The following is an 8,477-nucleotide window of genomic DNA, read 5'->3' as shown; positions in this document are numbered from 1 at the left end:
TGCCGTGTAGCGCTCTTCCTTGGAGCCAGCCCAGTAAGGACTGAAACCTCTAGTAACTGTGAGCTAAATAAACCTTTCCTTCCCTCATTGGGGGTGTCACGTATTTGTCCCAGCAACAGGAGAAAAGTAACTGAGACTTTGAAATATTTACACCTTCTTTGGATAGAATTCCTTAAATTTTAGTATTTTTATTATTCCTTTGTCTTCTTGGTGTTTATATTAGAAAGAAAAGCTTATATAAAAATCATATTTCATGACTGTTAGGAACTAGGAAGGGTCTGAAGTTTTACCTACTTGCAAGCTCTAGCCCATAAGAGTTCTGTGACCTTGAACAGAAGACTGAAGACGCCGAGGACAGGGGCGATAGGTCCTGTTACTCACAGCACAGTAAGCAGCACGACCACCAGCATATTTACATTTGTTCCCCTGGCGCTCAGCCCTGAGGAATGAGAATTGCCCAGATGGATAGGCTACAGGGCAGTCCTTGCTGTTAGGGACTCTGACTCTTATTTTCTTTTTAAGATTTATTTATTTATTTGGTACAGAGTCTTGCCACCATGGCCCAGCATGGCATGCACTACTGGGGATTGAACCCAGGTCCTTGCACTTGCCAGGCAGGCGCTTCTACCACCGAGCTATCTCCCGAGACCCTGGGACTCTGACTCTTAGAACAGAGAGCCTGCATGTCTGCTCCTTGTGCCAGAGGAAGGTACTGTTTTCATCTCTAAGATATTACGCCAACCTTGTCCTTGGTTCTGGGTAGAGACAAGACCCTTTGCTTTCCAAACAGCCTTGAAAAGATAGTCTGGGGACAGGTGACTGGTGCAACACACACAGGGTGTGCGGCAACACTGGAGAGACTGGACAATCATCTCCTAACAAGAGGAACCCTTCATTTGGTTTCTGGTGAACTTTGGCTTTTTGTGAAACCACCATCTTAGCTTCTGACTAAATTTCATGCGTGTGTCAATCCTTTAGCCCTTCTAATTAATCTGATTGACACAGGGTAGGGCCGTATCCAACCTATGTGTCTTTCAGAGTATTTAATTAAGTCCTCTATCAAGAGGACAACTCCAAATAGCAGGATGAGGGTAGCCTGGAGTATTGATCTTGAGGCCCAGTGTCTTGGATCCCACCTGCTGAGCAAATCTTGTAAGTCTAAAGAATTTATCTTAGAAATCAAGAAATTTCTCCTTTGGTTTCTAAGTCAATCTTTCCACAAGGCCTAGAGAATTAACTCAAGGATAACAACTGCTCAGACTCTGTTTTAGCCCAAGAGGAGGAAGACTGGTACAGTTCACCAGTTAGTGCCACTCCCAGCCAATTAAGTCATGATGAGTTCAATGCCTTCAAGACCCAAAATAGTGCCAAGACGTCTTCAGGTAAACTCAGGGACAAACATGGTGGCATTTTCTAATTGGATGACTCGCATGGGAGAGAAAGCTGCCCTGATGGTGTGCATACATAACAAGCCACTTATCCCACTGGGACACTTCTCCAAACAACTAAGGGCACTTTTGCTCTGGAGAGATCTTTGCTGAGGGCCACATGATTCTCCAGTAGTGTTTTTCTTAAACATCTGAAATGAAGTCTCTTATGATGACTCCTGGAGTTCAAGGTTCCACAAATATATCTTAAATCTAAGTGACTTCTGTTTCTGCTATTTGGTATCAAACAACTATAACAAACCCAGTAAAGCAAACTGGCCAAGTCCTGAACCTTCAATACAAAAAACCCCCTTTGGCATTTCTTCATGTTTTTCTGCCTTTATTTCCATACCTGTCATTGTTTCTACACTGGATCGATACAGGAAGTATAATACCAGACTGGGGAGATAGCTTGGTGGGCTAAGTGCCTACCTGGCAAACCCAAGGACCCAGGTTTGATTCCCAGTACCTCATGCAGTGCCAGCCCCAGATCCCTGGGCATGGTGGTGCAGGCCTGTAATCCCAGCACTGGGGAGACTGAGTCAGGAGGATCACTACGAGTCCAAACTACTGTCTGGACAGCATAGTGAGACCATGTATCAAATAAAGAAACAAATAAACAAAAAAGAAGTACAATACCAAAAGTATCCATGGACCCAAAAGTATCCATGGTACATTCTGTCACCCCCCCCCCCAGGTAGGACTTCCAATGATTAGGAGGCACCAACTGATGATGTTTCAATTTAGTTTCCCACTTGGCTAAAAGATCTCAAGGTTCTCAGTCGGTTCAGTCCTTGGTGCTGCCTGAGGACAGCTACTGTACCCTGTTCTATGAGTCCACACTGTCTATGGAACGCCTGAGCAGCAGCTACGGGGATAGTGGTGGGGAAGATGACGAGGGGCACCAAGAGATGCTTTACATTGGAGGTGCAGGAGCTGGAGCGCCCTATTTGGTGGGGAATGACTGATTCAGAATTCACCTACATGTGAGGAGCTTGTGTCAGTTTGGGAGAGTGACACCAGGGTATTGACTTTCATGAGCAAGGTCCTCTGGAATTTTCAGAAAGACAAATACTATTAGTGTCTTTCACCTCCCCCTCTGACTTGGGTTCTGATGTGTTATTTTCTCAAGGACAGGGTTATCATTTTCCACCATATGCCCACAGGCATGTTGCGTCCCGTTGTAGGAGCCTGCCACTCCTTTTCATAATCAGGGCTTTCACTGAAAGGCACTAAATATGAGAGGGACAAGGGCAACTTATGGGACTTGCAGAGAACCATCACAGCCTTACCCTACCTTGGCACCTTTGAGCCTCTGGAGGGGGCTTGGTGATTGTCGTTCTCAGTGACCATCATCCTTGTGCTCAGTGTTCATCGTACTCAATGGCAGTGAACTTACTTCCTAGTACCATGTTGGAGGACAGGAGAATCCCCATGGCTAAACTGGAGGCAAGTTTGAGCTCTCCAGGCTTCCTTTGGCTACTCATCTACCCAGAGATGAGAAACCAGGCAGGCCCAGGGTTACTGTTAAGGGAAAGAAAGGGCACCATGCCAGGGGATGGCCAGGTGGAACCCAGATGTACAAAATGGGCTTACGTACCCACTCCATTTCATCCTGCTCATTACCCAGGAAATAGCTGAGAGAAAATAATCCTCTTCAGGGCCAGCCACATTCAACAAACTGCTTTATGAAGGCATAGTGATAGGAGCAGAGGATGAAGGTGAAGTTAGACATCTATGGAGACCTTCCCAGCTCTCAGCAACAGCGTGCAGAGATGGTGGGGAAGATCTATTGAATACTTGACTTTGCTCCAATAACTGGGTAGTGTTTATGAGAAAAGGTTTACTATGGTCAGACTGCAAATCATCCAAAAGGCCAAAACCATGACACAGAGCAGCCTCCTGGGTTACAGTGTGGGCTTCCTTATTGCGATCAACTCTGGCAGGAATCACAAGTCTGACATGTCCTGGTAACTTCTGCCTTGGAAACATAGAGGCCTTTCCTTTGTTCAGGCTCCACAGTGGCAGACAGAATGCTGGGTCCAGGAAGATGGAAGGTCTACGTGGCGATGGTAGCAGTCTGGATGTGGCAATTCTCACCACAAGCTGGATTCCCTCAGGTCTCATCAGAGCACAGGTGCCTACCTTGGGCATCTATGCTAGTGACCCAGACACCCAGATGGTTTGATTAGCAGTCATGATACGTTTTCCCATTTCATGGTGCCAAAGCAGGGTGTCTTTAATCTGCCAGTCTATATGTTTCCAAATGGCAGACTACATAGCTAAGCCATTGGCCATAGACCAAGAGTCGGGAAACATATAATATGGTTCATCAAAGATAATATCAGCCAGGGCTGTGAGAATGGCTTTGAGTCCTGTCCACTGAGCAAAGCCAACACAGCCTGGCTCTATGGGTGGAGGGTTGCCGTGGAGCCACTAGCCTAGTAGATTCTCTTATGCTTCAATGCAGTCCAACCATCAGCAACACTGCCCCAGACGCTTTAGGGAAACTCTGGGAAATAAAGACCTCATTGAGCAGAATGGAGATCACATTGCCCCTCAAGGGATGGCTATTACTTTTTACACAAAGCCAAGATTTTGCTGGGGCCAGGCTGGTGTCGGTCTTCTTTGACCTGTGGAGCTCGTGGGAGTCTTCTCATCTTGTTAGTTACTGAGTTTTAGTTGGCCTAAGCCAAGGGTAGAATATGGGAGCCACAAGGTTCCCATGGGTCAGGTGCTCCATTCCATTGGGAACACCATGTCAAGCGCATCGCTGTTTCCTCATGTGGATGCACCTGTTGCTCATGTCAGGAAGGTGACCATCACAAGTCCCCAAGAGGTACCTCTGGCGAGATGCTGCCTTTGGAAGAGGCCCTAGTAGACAAAACTATCGGTCACAGAGATTCATAGTGCAACATGATCGTGAAGGTTAGGGATCCCCCAGAGCATAATCAATTCTGTCTGGGAGGTTCCTGCTGACTGGGAGAATCCACACCCTCCAACACTTACAGACCAGGGCAGTACACAATCTCATGCAGCCATTGTAGATCCAGAAGCAGAACAAGAAATGGGAGTTCAGTTCTGCCCAAATGGCCCACTCAGTCACCTTGGCTGCCCCCGCCTGCTGTGAACCTGACTCCAATCCCTGCAGCTCCCTTGGGTGCTCTCTTTCCTCCTGGGGCCATGTAGAGACCATGGGCAGGCATCTACCGGTGTTCTAACAGTTTTCTGTCTTCTTCCCAGAGCTGCTCTGTGTATGCATGTGGGTGTATATAGTTTCAAATTTTTCTTAGGGATGGGGAGACTTTAGCATTACATAGAATTAATCATCTTTTTCTTTACAGAAGCTGAGGTCAAGGGTAGAGAGGGAGAGAAGGATCAGGGGCCTGGAGGAAGAGAGTGGCTTTGGGCCATCAGACAAGGATTGCATTTGTTGTCACCCTTGAGCAGCCACGTGCACCCAGCAGAACCCAGTGAACTGGCAATGTTCTGGTCGGGGAAAGCTTCATCTACTCATTGCTGGCATTCATTTCTACTTCAGGTGTTTCATAAAGGAGAAACTTCTTCCTTTCTCTCTACGGTTAGTTAATTAGAACTTTAAAAAATATCTAACTTCTTGGAATCCTCTTTTTTATAAAGAGTGATTGTTACTTTGCCGAGTAAAAATGGAAAAATATGTTTCCCCTCAACAAGAGAGGGAAAAGGCTGAACGGTGGGTATGATGTGGTGACAAGGATTAGCTTGGGAGAATGAGAGCCAAGCCTCTGCGGGGTGAGAAATGGAGCCACCCACGCGGTGGCCGGCCCCCAGGTGTCCAAGGAGCGCTTGGAAGAGCTGATCCTGGCCTGCAACCACGTCTGCCTTCATCAACTCCAGATGAGCCAACCCACAGAGAGAGAAGGGGATCTAGAGAACGCGGCCTGAAAGTGCAGCCCAAGAGCCCCTGGGAGACGCGAGGGGGCCTCCCTGGCCTAGCAGCATGGGCGGGCAGGGTTCCTCTGCCTCAGTCTGGGTGTTGTAGCTGTGGTAATCCGAGCTTCTAGCTATCATCACTGACTAAGGGCCTCAGGGAAGGACTCCACTCTATCTCTAAGGAAGAAAAAATTATCTTGTGGTTTTAAAAGAGACTTGGCCCAAAATGGAACCTTTAAAAGCTTGTGTATTTTGCGAATGTAGAACTACTAAATTTGAAGCACATTTTGTGGAGACATATTTATGTGCCACTATTTCTCTTGGAAGCTTGTTTATGCATCCTTGCATAATGCTGGCATTCGACGGATAGCGATGTCACAGTCCTTAGAATCATTTTGGACAGACACTTGGGCACGATGAGTAAAATGACATTTGATGGATTTTAACATCCAAGTATTGATTCCCAAGGTATGTATTTTCTTCATAATCATACACTTTTGGATAAATACGAGTGATTTTTGGTGTGGGTTCAGTAATCCTCAAATTCTCATTACATTCACTTGGCAATGGCTCCCCCTGAGATGAAAGTACTTCATCATATGTAGGTGCTGTTGACGAAGCTAGAGGAAAAATCAGGTAAGTAAAAGGCGATCGCACACCTCCCATAGTGCTCTCGATGCACAGGGCCTGGGAAACCTCATGGCCAGCTACAGATGGTGAGTAGAAGCCGCAGCCCTCCTCGCTGCTACCCAATACAGAGCCAGGCTGAGCCGTGGAGTCCATGGGCCCTGGAGCTGTGCTCTGTGGACATTTCATACCTATCCAGTTTCCACACCTTTTGCGTTTTCTTCCTCTCTCTGCCTACATCTCCTTCTAGTGGCCTGTCCCTCCAAGAGCCATGACTTTATTTGCTATCTTTGTATTCTCTGGAATAGATGAATCTCGTCATCCACATGCCTCTTTTCTGGTGCTTCCCCCTTTCCTTTGCTTTTCACATCACTTGTGCTAAGCGTGCAGGCAGCGTTGGACGCCTTCTTAGGTCCCTGGTTCTCCACTCCCGCTGTTCTGTCCACCTGAAGTGCTTTATTTTATTTATTTATTTATTCATTAGTGTATTTGGTACAGGGTCTCGCTACTCAGACTGGGCTCATGGTGATGCTCCTCTTTTTAGCCTCCCTAGCACTGGCATTACAGGGAGTGCCACCACGCCCTCCTGGACTCTCTCAATGGCTCAGTGCAGGGCAGGGGTAGGGCCAGCCTTACCTGCAGTGCTTTATTCCCATGTAGATTTCAAGGACTCAGCTTGTCTTTCACAACTCAGTTCAGGAAAGAGTTGCTGAAGCAAAAAGTAGCAGTTTTGTGACACAGGGGCAATGGAAAGCAGCCTCAAAATGAATGAATGAATGAATGAATGAATGAATGAATGAATGAATGAATGAATGAATAAAGTTGCTTTGGCCAGAACCTACCTATCCAGTGGGTGGTGCTACAAACTAATTCAAGAGGGACTTTTAAAAAATCCCCCAGTTCTTATTCTTTTATTTTTTTTGGGGGGGGTGACCTATTTGCATTCTGATGATGAGGTTTCCCATATACACTGGTTGCAAATGGAAAAAATACCACAATACTTGCAATAAGCCTCTGACTCCTGTATTGACACTGGGCTGTGTATCTCTATGTCATATGTCAATCTCCGTGAGCTTGGCTAATGCACTCTCTTACAATATGTGAACGTCTTATCTGATCTACCACTTATCTCTCTCTCTGTCTCAGGCTCTGGCGGCTTGATTAATGCGAGAGTGTGCCTGAGCCGTCTATCTCTCTGCTGTTTAGGCATTAACATTTCTGACAACTAAATCCTGGACTGTGGGGACTCCTGCTGTGTGGGGTATAGTCTGGGGGACCAGTGAAGCTGTTCCTTTGGCCAGCCACACACTGCAGTGTGGTGCTGTGTGCACTGATGAATGTCCTTCTGCTTTTTGGAATTAGCTGGAGATTAGGCAGCACTGAGGTACTATGTAAAGTTGAGTTGCTGAGCATTGCCAAATGTGCCCTAGGGTGGTAACACAGTCACAGGCAACCCTGAACCAGCAGTTCACAGGTGAAGCAAATCTCAAATGAATATATCAAGTTTTCTTTGCCACACTTGGCCCTGACATGTAGACTCTCTGAGCAAGGGGTTATGGGAGGTAGGTCTGCATGGTGCTCCTGGTGTGCTGTGTCTAACTTGTGATGTTCCTCCAAGAACATCAGCGAGGACACTTAACTCTGACCCCAAGAAGTATGCAGAGACATCAGTGGGACCTCTTGGGTAACCTGGACCTGGCTAACCCAAAGGACAGGGACCCGTGTCATTGGGAACAAGCCAAAGCTGAAGGAAGCAGGCAGCAGGAGAGAGCTTGCTCTGGAAGGCCACCACCTCCTCCCCATAGCATGAGCAAAGAGCATGTGGCTGCTCTGTGATTGGCTGGTACCTCATGGGTGTGTCAGGGCAAAGTTGCTATGTGTCCCAGTATTATCCAATGAAAAGCATAAAAGGAGTCTGCTTGGCTTTTGTTGCCCTTTGCTTTGGTTTTTCTTTGTAAACATTGTATTGAAGACTAACACACATATATTCCTATATACAATATATTCCATATATTTCATATATTCTGGTATACAATAAGGCAGACAGTTGAAATTACTAAGCATTTCAAAATTGGCATACGTAAAGTTAGCTGTGAAGACTGTACTTCCAGGGATCAATTCTATAGTATGTTACTAGAAAAGTTTCTCTGATTGTGTAGAGTACCAGAAACCATGAGAAGGAGGCATACTGTTCCTTCCTCAGTGTGAAGCCAGCTCTCAACATTGCTTTGCTGCAACTGCTATTTGCTGTTGATGGTCATTCTTGCTTTCTCCTTGAAGAGAGTAACACAGAAGGACCACAGTTTGAGTGACTTTTGCTTTTACACAATTCAGATTAAAGTGCCTGCAAGCAGGCGCAGGGGCTGGAGGTTCTATCCCTGGGCATGCCATACTGGCCCTGACCCCGGGTCCCCCTGAGATGGCAATTGAGACTGGGCGTGGTGGTGTGCACCTGTAATCCCAGCTCTTGGGAGGCTGTAAACAGGTGGATCACTATGAGTCCAATCTAGT

At 46.7% G+C, this 8,477-nt stretch overlaps 1 non-coding gene across 1 annotated transcript; it reads left to right on the top strand.

The window, feature by feature from the left end:
* Nucleotides 1-8,061: 8,061 nt before the first annotated feature.
* On the top strand, nucleotides 8,062-8,277 carry LOC111817968. Its single transcript, XR_002822054.1, has one exon. It is a non-coding gene; the product is annotated as a small nucleolar RNA U3 (small nucleolar RNA).
* The last annotated feature ends 200 nt before the right edge of the window (nucleotides 8,278-8,477 follow it).

Source organism: Octodon degus, unplaced genomic scaffold (genome assembly GCF_000260255.1).
Source record: "Octodon degus isolate 3935 unplaced genomic scaffold, OctDeg1.0 scaffold00075, whole genome shotgun sequence".
NCBI lineage: Eukaryota > Metazoa > Chordata > Mammalia > Rodentia > Octodontidae > Octodon > Octodon degus.
This window is presented reverse-complemented; position numbering and strand designations above follow the sequence as displayed.